At 37.7% G+C, this 16,035-nt stretch overlaps 1 pseudogene; it reads right to left on the reverse strand.

Moving 5' to 3' along the window:
* LOC140522890 (DNA-directed RNA polymerase I subunit RPA49-like) overlaps window positions 1–14,157 on the reverse strand; it is a 102,578-nt pseudogene extending 88,421 nt beyond the window's left edge.
* Window positions 14,158–16,035: the final 1,878 nt, after the last annotated feature.

The raw sequence follows: 16,035 nt of genomic DNA on the forward strand, positions 1-16,035 counted from the left end.
TATTTCTCATTGCTCTCCATACATTCTAGTCAAACAAGTCTACAGATTGTTGAGTATACAGTACATGCATCTCCTTCCTCTCTGCCTTTGCAAAGGCTGTGTCATTTACCTGGAATGTACGTTCTTCTCACTTCTGCCTCATACAATTCCCAGCTTTTTTCAAAGTTGTATTCAAGGGCTAGCTGATAAAGCTAGTTTAGCCAAATTCCAACAATTTGCTATTGTCTTTTCCCTGGAATCTGTTTGTACACTTGTAATAGCAACAACACTAGCACACAGGGTAGGCTGCTAGCACAGGTTCTTTGATATGTTTTTCTAAAGGAAAGACAACAATCTTACTTTAATTGTGTGTGTATGTGTTCATCCTTCATTGCCAAAGAAGACCATGCCATCAGAGGAATAATGACATGACTTGCACTTAACACTGTTTTGAGTGAGGGAGGGCTGTGCAGGTCATTTTAATTACAGATAAGTAGAAAGAAGTGAGTATAGAAAATACAACCAGAGAAATTAGGACAGAGATTTGACAGGGCTTCAACTGTCTGAACAAAGTAATAAACATACATACACCACCAAACTGGAATAGCACCAACACCTGAGTAGTCAGAGGGCTCTTAACAAATGGCTGCTCAGAGTACTGTCCAGGGAATCAAAAGATCCTTCTTGTGTGCAAGCCTCTAAAGCAAAATGCCAGCCTCCCAGAGTATATAACTCTGACTTGGCCCCAAATTGACTTAGAGTCAGAAAGCATGTAATCTACATAACTCAGCACAGCTATGTATTATTAGGGTTAAAAAGAGACTAATCCTTCAGATGTTTACTATATAGTCTCAGCCTAGGAAACTGAATTCCAAAAAAAAAGCATCAAAAAATCACACTTTGCTTATGCTTATACAATACTGTATTTCATTTGCTACGTACATGTCATTCCTCCTACTGGTAGTTTAATATGCAATGGAGGTTTTGATGGGGGTAAGGGATGGAAAGACATAGCTATGCATCTTAGGTTGGTTATCAGATCTGTCCTGTCCTTGATATTTAGGTATAAATCACCCCAAACTGAGGTACACAGCCATCCATAAATTAACCCACACCCATCCCTTCTGATCAAAGAGATTGCAATAGTACCTCCTCCTCACCAATCCCCAGACTGACAAACCCTTAGAATCTGTTCCATGACCTACCAATTCATCACTTTCAAAATCAAATGTTCAAACTACCAGGAATTATAGGTCCTGTTCCTCATGGTTTAAGATCCCTTTGGAAGCTTCATGAACTCAGTTTCCACTTAGCAAGAACAAGTGTCCCTGTCATCACCCAAACCCTAAGATTGAGTAGTTGACCTTGGTTAAGGAATACCACAGAAAAGTGGGAGAGAGGGAGTCCCTAGAATAAAGGACTTGAATTTAAATCCCACCAATAATTCTTATGACCTTTGTAACCTTGAGCAAGTCACTAAGCCTCACTAGGTCCCAGTTTTTTCCATCTGTATAAGTAAAGGGTTGCACTAAATGACCTCTAACAACCCTGTTAGCTCTAGAGCTACATCCTCTGACTCACAAATAATAATTCAGTCTGATTGAATATCCTTATTGACAAACTAGAGACTATTATTCAAATTTTCAAATAAAGAACACATCAGAGTGGCATATCTGACCATTCCTTGCCAAAAATCTGATATTATGTGTCAAGAAAAATAAAGAATTTGCTCTTGTCACTATGGTAGAATCTGAAAAAATATGTTCTTATCTGCCCTTATGTCCCTGCCTGCTGGACCAGCTGACAGAGACAATACTATTGACAGAATTTGACCTCCAGGGGATAGAAAACAGAATTGGAAAACTGGAAGGTAATAAAGACAACCTTCTACACTCTGTATGGTCTGTAGAATATTGGTTAGATTCTGCAGTTTATACAATGACCCTGCAAATGATCAGGTTCAAGGATTCATCACTATCACTGCCCAAAGCAATTGTGGCCGATCTTGAAGGCCAATGTTCTGAAGGACTTTAAAATCTGATACTGAAAAAGAACTCCTTTGACATGTCAGTGGGAACAGCTCAACTAACTGGTAAAATGTACCCTAGAGCCCTGATTTTATTGCCTGGACTGTAAGTGGCAAGTGACATCTCATCTCTGTCATCTCTGCCTTGTCTATAAAATGATTGGCCATCAACCAAATGATTTCCTTTAAACCAGGAATATAGCATACACTTTTATATCTGCTTATATACACATATGTATATGTGCACATACGCATATACTGTAATGCGATGCACAATCTACATCCAGTGAACATGCAGCTGAATATACATGTGTACATATAATACACAGACATGCACACACATAAATTTACATATACATCCCTATTCAACACACATAGATAGACATATACATATTTAAGCACATGCAAGTAATCATGTAGATGTATGCATAGGTGTTTAAATGTGGATTGTATTGCACAATTGCATTGAATGTAAGATACATGTTAATGTATTATATGCACATGAATATGTGTGCATATTTGCACATATATATTAATGCACTATGTGTACAGTATGCTGTGTGCACATGTGGACATGTGCTCACATGTGCTGCATTGCATGGACATATATATGTACGCCAAAGAAGTACAAGAAACTCACACAAAAGTACCAGCAGAAAAAGATCTTGCTAAACCATTGTAGTCAAAGAGAATTTCCTGAGACTCATGTTCTGAAAGAATTTCAAATCTGTCAGGAAAAAAGAAAATGACATGGCATGTAGAAAAGCTCAGCTCCCCAGAGATCTCCAGCTAAAATTTCTGACCTTGTTGCCTGTACTGTAATTGACATCTGACAGAGAAAAGAACTGGGATAAGTCATAAGGACCATGCTTGCCATCTGACACTACCCATTCCTCATTCCTCTCATTTCTTCATGTTTATAAAGTAATGTAGCACCTTGATAAGAACAGTGGATTAGGAGTTAAAGGACTGAGCTTCTAAACTGGTTCTGGCGCTGACTAGAGGTATAAAAAAAAAGACCCTCAGAGGTAACCTAGATTGATTTAAACTCTTCTTCTAAATCTATTATACTGTGTAATAAGTAATCTTGTTACTCGTTCATCTGTTTCCATTTCTCTGTGCCTGTGGTCCTATATATCTCCTTGTCTGCCATTCATGATTACATTGATTCCTATAACTTTGATACTGCCTTTTCTCCTATCCTAATATGTCTTCTCATTATGACAGCAATAACCCTGCATACAAAACAGAATTTAACAGGGGAGGAGTCAACAGGGCTAAGAGAATTATACATTTTCACTGAGTTGACCCAACACAATCCTCTAAACAATTGTTAATAAATACTTTGAATCAAATTAAGAGGATATTTTTTTAAAAAGTTAAGTTTCCAGTGGAAAACTTAAGGGGACTAAAAGAGAGTTGTGTCTGAGGACACTGGAGTTGGAGTTGATTAGTAGGAACCAGGAAAGAGGTAGCACCAACTGTGGGACCTGGGGGTAGATATAACACGAGCTGTGGAAGCAGCAGCAACAATGGTAGTAGGGCACCAAGAACAGTAAGGAGTTTAAACTGCTGGTCAGAGAGCTGTTGCAATAGACCCCTGTACTGGCACTGGCATTGGCATTGGACACCTCCTCCTATTCCTGGGTCACAGTTCTACAAAAGAATGGAATGGCTACATTCTGCAGGTCACAAGGGAGCCGGGGTAAAGAGCAAAGTGCAGACCAGAAACTTAGTGACTAGAACTCTCCCTGAATCATGCCACCTTGGAGACAGTAATATCCTACAGGCCCTCAGATCTAGCCTCCTAGACACAGAAGTTCGAACTAGTCATCACTATGACCCCCTACCCAGAGATGATGAGAGCCTAACTTTACCATAAAGATCAAAGCCAAGGCATGAGCTGGAAATATGAGCAGATAACCACCCCCCCCAAAACGAAACTGACCAGAAAAAAAAAGAAAAACTTGTATGGCAGCAGGGAAGTTCAAGACACAAATTCAGAAGACAATCCTAAAATATCCACAATTAAAGTCCCACCACCCCCTAAGAGAAGAATACAAATTAGACAAGAATCCCTAGAAAAGCTAAAGAAAGACATAAAAAGAGTCAAAAAAGATTTTAAATATCAAATAATAATGTAGAGGAAAAATTGGGAAAAGGAATAATAGCACAAGAAAATTATAAAAAGAAATTTAGTAGCTTGGTTTAAAAAAAATACAAGTCTTCACTATGGGAAATAACTCCATAAAAATTAAAATTGGTCAAGTGGAAGCTAATGACTCCTTGAAATATTAAGAAATAATTAAACACAATCAAAAGATTGAAAAAATGTGAAATATTTCATGAGAAAAAAATCTGACCTTGAAAATAGATGGAGGAAAGGTAATTTAACAATTATTGAACTACCAGCATATGCTGATTTTTTTTAAAAAAGAACTTATACATCATATTCTAAGAAATTATAAAGGAAAACTACTTATATATCATAGCTCTAAATGGCAAAGTAGAAATACTTATATGTATACATATTTATACATATCTATGTATGTACAATTTATCTATCACATCTTGAAAGGAATCCCAAAATGAAAGCTACCCAGAATATTATAGTAAAATTCCAAAATTCCAAAGTCAAAGTAAAAAGACTGCAAGTAGCCATAAATAGACAAATTAAATGCCATGGGGCCACATTCTAGATCACACAAAATTTAGAAGTTACCATACTATATAAAGAAATGAAGGAACTGGAATATACCGTTCTCATAGGCAAAGGAAAAACTGTTAGCTAATGAGTAAAAAGTAGAAGAAAACCAAATTATCAGTTTAAAAAATGAAAAAGGTAAATGCACAACCAATGAAGGTGAAATCAAAGCAACTATTAGAAGCCATTTTGCCCAACTATATGCAAATAAAACTGATCATCCAAATGAAATGGATAAATATTTACAAAAATATAAATTGCAAAGGAGCTGGAATTATAACCAAGAATAATCTACCCATCAAGTCTGAGTATAACCCCATGGGCAGAAAGTAAACATTTAATGAAATAAAGGACTTTCAAGAATTCCTGATATACAGCCCAGAGCTGAATAGGAAATATGACATCCATACCAAGACTGAAGAGTGAAAAAGAATAGTATTAAAAGAAAAACATGAAAGAGAAATCATAAGGGACATAGTAAGACTAAACTATTGAACTTCCCATATGAGAAGATGATACATGTAAGTATTTAAAACGTTTTCATTATTAGGGCAACTAGAAGGAGTCTATGAGGACAGATGTGTTGAGTGTGAGTCTATTATATTGGAATAATCTCAAAATAAAAATGAAAAGATGAGAAAAAGGGATACACTAAGACAATGGGGAATAGGAAGGAAGAATTGGGGAAATTATCTTACAAAAAGAGGCACACAAAGTACTTATATGATAGAAGGGAAATGGATATAGGGAGTGGTTAGTGTTTGAAGGTATCATCTGAACTGGTTCAAAGAAGATTTCTAAATAAAACTTTTAGATTTGCATCTGATCATTAAGCAATGTTTATAGCAATCATCTCAATGGTCCATGCCTTGCTAACTTCTCTTTTTTTCAGGGAAGGGAGTTTTGAAAAAAACTTGACATACTCCAAGATTATCAACAATTATTCCATGATGCTAATACAAATGTTCAATACTCATCACTTGTCAAAGAACATTGTCAATTCAGCCATATCATAATTTTTGTTGATGCTCTAATTTTCTAATACTTCACACAGAGCTTATTTTCTAGGATTCTAGGTGTCATGAAATATATTGATGGTACTCTGATCCTGAGTTCAATAGAGTATGAATTACTGTAAAAAACTTTCAAGAGTCTAAAATCAAATCCAAGTAAAATGAAGAGAGAGACAAAGAAACAGAAAGACAGAGAAACAAAAAGAGACAGAAACATAGAGAGAAAAGAGGACAGAGACAAGAGAGATGAGAAATTAGTCACTGCATTGTTACCTTCCAAGGAAACCAAATAAATTCTGTTGGAATTTGCCCCACTGAACTTAGGTGGGGCATGTCCCATAAAACTTGTACAAGAATAAAGTGAAAGCTTCAGTCTTTTTGGATCTTGTGAATTTTGTCCTCATTTCTCATCCACAAAAGCCTACCTTGGAGGACTCAGTCACTTCATTACCTTCTGGCACAATACATTCCATTTTTTGGCTATTTCAGGATGAGGGCCCTTTCTCAAATATCAAGCTGTTACTGAGTTTTGAACCTGCGTTAATGCATTAAGATGAACATAATCTTCTGGTTGCTAGTTGTGACACTTCCCCTGACAACGCTGAAGTTGTGCTTAGACAGAAAGTAACAGATGACCCTGAGGTTCCACTTATTTACTACTCAAGAACAAAAATCACTTAAAGAGTGGAACTAAGCATGAGTTGAAAAAGAAACCTTTGGTGCTATCATGGAAGTCAAAGAAGCTCTTCACCTACCTTTGTGGTTATGTTTTTACAATTTGTAATACTCAGTCAATGTCTTATTGTAGCAGCTCAACTCAACTTCTCCATGGAGTCTGTCTTGAGCCTTCCAGTTCCTCACCTCCCCAACAAAAACGAATTATTTGTGTGCTTATTCTTTATATATGTCCTTACCCCCACAAGCGTAGACAGCAAGTTCTTTAATAAGGCAAAGACTATTTTTTCTTCTTTATATCCTCAGAATAGTTTCTAATATATAGTAAGGGTTTAATAATTATTGCTTTAAAAATGTCTGTTGATTAATTGCTTGATCTTATATAACTCACCACATGTAGCCCTCAATTTTTTTTACAAATAGCTTTGATGATATTTGTTTTCAAATCCTTCCTTTTTCCTCTCACTCACTTCTTCTCTCTCTCTCTGTTTCTCTGTCTCTCTCTCTCTCTCTGTTTCTCTGTTTCTGTCTCCCTTTGTCTCTGTCTTTCTCTGTCTCTCTGTCTGTCTTTCTCTCTCTCTCTCTCTCTCTCTCTCTCTCTCTCTCTCTCTCTTTCTCTCTCTCTCTCTCCCTCTCTCTCTCTCTCTCTCTCTCTCTCTCTCTCTCTCTCTCTCTCGACCCCAATTCTGTATTCCAATTCTGCTTCCTATGGATCTAAACCTAAGCTTAGAAGGTTTGAACTGCTTTTTTTACAACCTGGGCCATTTACTGTTTCTCAGGCAGTCTGGAGATTCACCACATTGATGCCAGGTATCAGCTTAGTCTGTAGTAGCTCAGAATTCCTGAGCTCAAACAACCCACCACTCTCAGCTGCAGAAAGATTTGTTCACCAGTAAATGGGATTAAACTTGGCCACAACCATATCTGGAGGGTAGATTCTTTCTCAAAATTGCTTAGGATGTTGCTATTCTATCTCAAACCTCTGATTACAACTCTGTACCAATTACTTGTAACAGAAAGATTGGCAGACATTCTTATTTCTGATTATCATGAGCATTAATTAAGTGGAGATTAATTTAGGCATGCAGCACAGGAATAATGTCCCTTGCAAACCTTAAAGCACTAAATAAATTTACCTATGATTATTACCATTACTCCTGTTTAGTTCATGATTTCTTCCTTCTGAGCTCAGTCATTGTACAGTTCAATGATTTCTATTCAGAGTTCATCCTGAAGTAGTTTTGAAATAATAATAAAGAATTTTGAAGGCCTATTCACACATCCCTTACTTGTTTTATGACACAGGATGCAACATGTCAGCTGCTATTTTTAAATGCTACCATTTGTCTATAGCCTGTTTGTGGTATTATATCATATATAGCTCAAAGACCTGCCTGCCATTAAGAACTCTGGCAGGATTTGTTGCCTGATTATTGTTAGATTAAAGCACAAGGGTTTATTTCAGTAAAGTTCCTCTTTTTTATGCTGTTATTGTCTCCTTCTCCCCTAATCATCCTCACCATTTGCTCTAAACTATTATGGATTGATGTTGGGTAGGTTCCATGGCAATAACTGAATTAAATTGAGAAACCAAAGAAGATGCCACAGCAAGGAAATTCTTTTGCATACATGGGCCAGAATCACTAGATGACAAGGTCAGCCATCAAGATCATTGAACAAGCAATCAAAAGCTGGAATTCAACAAGTCAACAGACATTCTGTAAGTATCCACAGAGTGCAGAGAGTTTGATAATAACCAGGGAAATTACAAATTTTAAATAATAGCCTGTATCTCAATGAAGCTGAAGTGATAAGAGAAAAGGAGAGAGAGAGAGAGAGAGAGAGAGAGAACATTTATTGTTTATATGCCAAGCACTCTGCTGAGCACTAGAAATACAAATACAAGTGTTGTTATTCAGTCTTTTGACTCTTTGTGACCCTATCTGAGATATTCTTGGAAAAGATAATACAGCTGTTTCCCCAGGGTTACACAGCTAGTAAATGTTTGAGGCTAGATTTGAACTCAGAAATATGAGTTTTCCAGACATCAGACCCAACACTCTATCCACCACATCCCCTAGCTGTCCACTATATTCTTATTGAGAAAAGCAAAACATAAAATGGAGCTAGGCAGGGGAGGGTGGTTCCAGCTAGGAAATCATCAATGAAGGGAACAGGACCCAGAGCAGGACATCTCAAGGAGGCAAAGCTGTGAGTCAGAAGATAGAGAGCTTCAGAAAATAGGTTGAACTGGGAATAAAATGAGCCTATTTTGGGCACTTCATGAAATGGAGATATTGACTGGGACTCATCAGTCAGAGCAGGGTCCATAAATGACACAAAAACATATAATAATTAATTATAATTAATAAAAAATAAATTAATAATTGATTAATAAATAATTAATAACATAATTAATGATAATAAACAATACAATACTAAATTAGATGCAAGTACTTATATGAACTGATGTAAAATGAAATGAGTAGAAACAGGAGAACATTATACACAGGAACAGCAATATTGCAAGATGATCAACTGTGAATGACTTAGCTGTTCTAAGCAATACAGTGATCTAAGACAACTCTGAAGGGCTTAATATGAAAAATGTTATCTATCCCCAGAGAAGAAATGATACTGAACTGAAAATTGTTTTCACATGTAATTGGGGAAAATAAAATACTATTTAAAGAAAGATGACATTAAAAAAATTAATTCCAAGTGAGAAGATTGTTATTGACAGGGATGGAAACTCCAGGAACAGAAAAAAGATTCTGTAGACAAGGTGATACTTGAGTTAAACTCTGATGGATAGGTAGTAATACAGCAAAAAGGAATACAAAGGAAATATAAAGAGGAAAGAGGGATATCCCAAACACAAGCAACAGTATAAGAAAAGGAATAGAGTAGCATTGGGAGAGATTGAGGCAGGCACTGTGTGGGAGATGGAATTTGAACCCTCGCTATTCTCAGTCCATGCCTAGCACACCATCTGCTATACCATAACATTAATATTTGCTATTTGAGTCACAGTCCCTATGGTAACAGAAGGTATAAGGAATCTACCGCATCTTTTCTTCCTGGACTCAGGTCCTACATTAGCAATAAATATCTTTTCTTCTAGGTGTATTTGCCTGGCTCTCGTCCAATGGCTCTCATCTATCCACAGCCGCTTTCTTGTCTAACTCATTCTTGGGGTCAAGCCCCCTGAAGTGAACCAGGAATTTGTCTGTGAGGAAATATTGCTTTAAAACACACATTGGAAACCTTTTAGACAGGGGGACAGTGAGAAGTTACTGCTACTCTGAAAACTCTGTCTAGTTGTTTGGCATCTGGAGAATTTGCTTCAGTCTGATTTGTGGAGGTCTCTCAAACTGACTCATCTTCTGTCCAGACCTCCCTCTAAAAGTTTGGTGGTTGTTTTCCATGGCCTTGTTATGAGGACTGAGAAATTAAAGAGCAGGGGCCAACTAGAAATGGTTTAGGACATTTGCTTTCTGTCCAGTGCTGAGACAAAAGTTCTGTCAATACATTTCAACAAACCTTCTTTCATCTACTACCCAGGACTTTAGGACATTGTCTTTGTGTTAGCTAATGATCCAAGCTTTTAAAACCACAGAACAAATCATTCATGTTTTTCAGTTTGTTTTTAATACAAATAAAATGATTGAATTTTTTCCCTTGATTAAGATATCATTTAATTTACCACTTTTACAAATAATCTGGTCCAGCAAATGGATTCTTGAAAAAAAAAAACACCAGGGAGTGGAGCCAAGATGGTGGAGTACAAAGATGCACATACTATAGCTTTTCCCCCACACCCCATAAAATACCTGTAAAAAAAATGACTCTCAACAAATTCTAGAGCAGCAGAAACCACAGAAAGACAGTGAAAGAGATTTCCAGCCAAAGGTAACCTGGAAGGCCAACAGGAAAGGTCTATCCCACAGGATGTTGAGCAGAGTGAAGCCCAGCCCTGGCCACATGGCCCCAGGAGGAACAGGACAGGAATAGGCCTCCAGAGCAGAATCCCCAGCAGGGAGGGTCTCAAATCACTCAACCCACAAGCGCAAAAGAAAGCTTCAAAGGTCAATGACAGGGATTTCCCAGATGGGTGAGAGGGGAGCAGGGTCCCCCCCAGCACAGGCCCTAAGCAGCAGGACAGCAACAGCACTGCTTGGCAGTGGCCAAGTCAGCAGTAGCTTCCATTGTGGGAGTGGCTCAACTTAAAGGCCCTGGGAAATTGAGCAGCTGATCTGAATCTCAGCCCTGAGCATGGTCCTGGGGTGAGGAGGAACACTAGGACCCTCCTCTTGACAAAGGATTCAGAAGTCAAGTAACTGGTTGGGAAAATGCCTAAAAAAGGGGGACAAAAATAAGACCATAGAAGGTTACTTTCAAAGTGAACAGGTATTTCTTTCCATCCTCTCAGATGAGGGAGAACAATGCATATTGTCAGAGGAAGTCAAGGCTTCTGCATCCAGTGGCTCCAAAATGAATATGCAATGGGCTCAGGCCATGGAAGAGCTTGAAAAGCAAGTCAACAGTTTGCTAAAGGAGACCCAAAAAATGCTGATGAATATAACCCCTTTAAAAATAGGCTAACTCAATGGGAAAAAGAGGTCCAAAAAGCCAACGAGGAGAAGAAGGCTTTAAAAAGCAGAATCAGCCAAATGGAAAAAGAGGTTCAAAAACTCACTGAAGAAAATAATTCTTTAAAAATGAGTGGAGCTAAGGGAAGCTAATGACTATATGATAAACCAAGAAATTACAAAAGAATGAAAAAATAGAAGATAATGTGAAATATCTCACTGGAAAAACAACTGACCTGGAAAATAGATCCAGGAGAGACAATTTTAAAATTATGGGAGTACCTGAAAGTCATGATCAAAATAAAAGCCTAGACATTATCTTTCATGAAATTATCAAGGAAAACTACCCTGACATTCTAGAAACAGAAGGCAAAATAAATATTGAAAGAATCCACCAATCACCTCCTGAAAGAGACCCAAAAAGAGAAACTCCTAAGAATATTGTGGCCAAATTTCAGAGTTCCCAGGTCAAGGAGAAAATATTGCAAGCAGCTAAAAAGAAACAATTCAAGTATTTTGGAAATACAATCAGGATAACACAGGATCTGGCAGCTTCTACATTAAGGGAATAAAGGGCTTGGAATATGATATTCCAGAAGTCAAAGGAACTGAGATTAAAACCAAGAATCACCTATCCAGCAAAACTGAGTATAATACTTCAGGGGAAAAAATTATCATTCAATGATATAGAGGACTTTCAAGAATTTTTGATGAAAAGATCAGAAAATGTGACTTTCAAACACAAGAATCAAGAGAAGTATGAAAAGGTACAGAGGAAAGAGAAATCATAAAAGACTTTCTAAAGCTGAACTGTTTACATTCCTACATGGAAAGATAGTATTTGTAACTCTTGAGACTTTTCTCAGAATTTGAATAGGTGGGAGGATTATACACACATACACATATACACACACACACACACACACACACACACAGACAGCATCGGTTGAGTTGCTTCAGAAGGGATGATGTCTATAAAAAATAAAATTGGGGGGTGAGAGAGGAATATATTGGGAGGAGAAAGGGAGAAATGGAATGGTACAAATTATCACTTATAAAAGAGATAAGAAAAATCTTTTTCAATGGAGGAGAAAAGGGAGGAGGTGAGAGGGGAAAAGTGAAGCATTCTCACCACATATGGCTTAAGGAAGGAATAACATGCTCACTAAATTTGGTATGAATATCTATCTCACACAACAGGAAAGTAGAGGAGAAGGGGACAAGGGGGATGAGGGGGATGATAGAAAGGAGGGCAAATTGGGGAAGGGAATAACTAGAAGTAAACACTTTTGGGAAGGGACAAGGTCAGATGAGAGAATAGAATAAAGAGGGGACAAGGTAGGATGGAGGGAAATATAGTTAGTCTTATACAACATGACTATTATTGTAGTCTTTTGCAAAACGACACATACATAGCATATATTGAATTGCTTGCCTTCTCAGAGGGGATGGGTGGAAAGGGAAGAAGGGAGAGAAGTTGGAATTCAAAGTATTAGAAATGAATGTTGAGAATTGTTATTATATATAACTGGGAAATAAGAAATACAGGTAATGGGGTATAGAAATCTATCTCACCCTACAAGAAAAGTGAGAAGATGAGGATAAGGGAAGGGTGGGGTGTGATAGAAGGGAGGGCACATTTAGGGAAGGGGTAATCAGAATGCAAGTTGTTATTGGGTGGGGGAGGAGAGAGATGGGGAGAAAAATTGGAACTCGAAATTTTGTGGAAATAAATGTTGTAATCCAAAAGGAAATGGAAGGAAGGAAGGAAGGAAGGAAGGAAGGAAGGAAGGAAGGAAGGAAGGAAGGAAGGAAGGAAGGAAGGAAGGAAGGAAGGAAGGAAGGAAGGAAGGAAACACCAGTGGCATCAGGAAACAGATGCCGAACTGGAGCAGGCCTGGGTCTCTCGTCTTTGGTTGGGCAGTCTCCCTTGAAACCCCAATTCCCAATGTGCAAGTCTTTTTCCTGTGGCATAAGGCAGATAAGGTGGGGGGTTGCAAAAGTTCTCATTTTGTGGTCCTCTTCATCTCCAGATTCAAAAACCAACTTCTTTTTAGAAATCTTCTACCTCATAACTTTCGCAATCTCAATTATTCTTTTGTCAGTGAGTTTAATGTCCCTCTGTAGTATTGTCAGGTCAGTCTAGAAATCATTAATGTGCAAAGCCAATGCAATTACATAGGCTCTTATTTTAGCTTTCATTGAGTCAGAAGTCAAGTTCTGTAAACTGCCATTACTGGAAGTCAAACTAGTAAAATTCCTGAGGAGTTTGGTATTAATAATACATGTTTATCAGGTCCCAGTGAATTCTTCTTCCTAATCACAGTCTGAGATCTGACTTTGATGATGTTTAAAAACCATAGACATCTATCCTTGTGGTCCTGGCTCTCTTCATCTAAGGGCAAGTTCCTCAAGGCTTCTATGACAAGGGGACAGTAGCTGTTTTCTTCTATCATTTTCACTATTTCTTCAGATGTGACATTCTTTAGAACTTCAGATGGGACATGAAGTCCTTAATATTCTTCAGGACAAAAGTCTTCAAGTTTATAAATTTCCTCTGTCTTGAGGCCATCAGCATGGCACAAGGTAGATAGATTCGTCTTATAGGTCATCTTGGGCAACATCATTAGTAAAAGCAGTGATCCTCTTTTCATGTATGATATTTTTAGCAACTTTGGCCACAACTATATTTAAAGTTTCACTGTCAACTTTGTTCGTTCTTCTACAGCCCAGAGCTCCCTACTGTTTGGTAGTCCCAAAGGCTTCAATGCAGAAGTCTACCTGATCTCTGCAAGATTTGGTCGGATTTCCTAATGTTATTTCATTATCTTTCAAGTCATCTGAAAACATTGGTTGCATGTTAAACAATTCAGCATCAAATATTTCCATTTGGCCAGTTACTATTCAAAACACCAACAGGGCACCTGCATAAATTGTTGCACGTCAGTGCTCCAGGACCAAATTGTTTCCTACATAGGAAAGTCTGTCTGTTTCAGTAGTCAGTATCCTTCTGAGCTTCTTCTGAGGGTTAGTGGTATCTTTGCTCTTACATAAAGAAAAATTCACATTTTAAGGATTCTGAAATTTCCCATTTGAAAGTTAAACTAGAGCAGCCTTCTGCCCTTTGCCAAGCTCCCTGTGATACTGCCACATTGCAAATGCAGACATGGCTGGAGCAGCTCCACTGGCAACAACTGCCACTGCTCAGTCTGGTTTCCACTCCATGTGGAGTTTCCAGTCACCAACCACCCCCAAAACCTCCCAAATTATTGAATTTTAAATTTTCATTTATTAAAATCTCTAATGTGATGATCATGATGATGGTGATGATGAACATGGAATGAATCCTATATTGATAGGATCAGAGAATCTAGATAGGATGCAGATCCTCTGGAAGGAAACTCAGAAGTGATCTAATTCAAACCGACATTACCACCACTGATTTACAGATGAAAAAAACATAAAGGCAAGGAATCGAAGTGACTCCTGTCTTAAACCTAACAGAAGTGCAAGGAATTGAAGTGACTCCTGTAGTTAACTTAAAAGGTAGGATTCATTACTTGGACCTCTGACTACAGAGTCAATACTCATTCTACTGTACAATGTTTGCCTGCAGTATCAGAAAATACTACTCCAGTGTAGACCCAGACAGAACTGTTAACTAGCAAAATTTTACCTAGAGCAAGAAATACAAACATGCATCCTCAAGTTGCTAAGGAAAGTAGGGTAAGGAGAGGGAAACGATGGCAGACACTTTGATACCCAAAGGCTAATGACCAATGTTGGGGAGCTGAATTAATTGGCTAAGAGTGCAATATCGGAGTGAACCAGTGGGTGGTATTCTACTTGGAGTATCAGTTCAGTTCTCTCAGCAAATTATTGTTCATAGACACAGTGAGATATTTTTCAAGTTGCAACAGCCTTATTGGCAGATAGAGGGCAGTCAAATCCTCAAACCTGTGACCTGTTCACTTCTCTCTGCTGTCCTTCAGTAGTAAGGGGATACTTCCCCTCCCAGTCCTCCTTTTCACGTAGAAATGGCTTTTTAACTCCTTGCTATTTCAACTCTTGATATGAGGACAAAATAAGATACTCAATTGTGGAATACAATTTAAATTTGACTCTGTCCTACTGCTTGGGTAATTCCCCCACCAGTGTCTTTACTCATTTAGAAACTCAGTTTCTAAACTGTGGAAACACAGTTGCACACAAAAACCAGTTCAAAGTAAACTCCATCAGAGACTTACATGAACTGATGCTGAGGGAAGTGAGTAGAACCTGAAGAATATTGTACAAACTAACAACAACATTGTGCAATGATCAGCTATGCTTTTCTCAGCAATACAATGATCCAAGTCAACTCCAAAAGAATCGTGATAGAAAATGTCCACATCCAAAGAAAGAACTATGGAGTCTGAAAGCAGATTGAAGTATATTATTATCACTTGTTTGTTTTCTTTCTTATGGGTTTTCCTTTTTGTTCCGATTCTTCTTTCCCAACCTGACTAATGTGGAAATATAGTTAATATGATTGAACATGTATAACCTATAACAGATTGCTTGCTATCTTGAAGAAAGAAGGGAAGGAGGAAGAAATATTTGGAATTCAAAATTCTACAAAAATGAATGTTGAAAACTATCTTTACCTGCAATTGGAAAAAAAATTAAGTATAAAAAAATAGATTCCATCCCAAGTAGATATAATACTCCCTAACTATCTTTACCTACCGTGTCAACATTCCTCTTTGATCTTTGATGCAGTGGAAAAATTGTCAATTTCGGTATAAATGTATGTGCGCACACACACACACACACACACACACACACACAGAGCTTATAAAAAGGAAAGGGAGAAGAGGCTTTGCTCTCTTCTTCCCAGGTTAAGAGATGAGATAAAAAATAGCAAAGAGACAGAAGATTTCAACACTTCATATCACCAGTAATGTAAATAGGATCATTAATAGTTTCCAGTTCTGTGTATTTAGAGTTAAGATAGTCCCAATGAGACAGTTAAGATGAAGATTTTCATGCCTTGTACCCCTGTGC

This window comes from Notamacropus eugenii, chromosome 2 (assembly GCF_028372415.1).
Source record: "Notamacropus eugenii isolate mMacEug1 chromosome 2, mMacEug1.pri_v2, whole genome shotgun sequence".
Taxonomy (NCBI): domain Eukaryota; kingdom Metazoa; phylum Chordata; class Mammalia; order Diprotodontia; family Macropodidae; genus Notamacropus; species Notamacropus eugenii.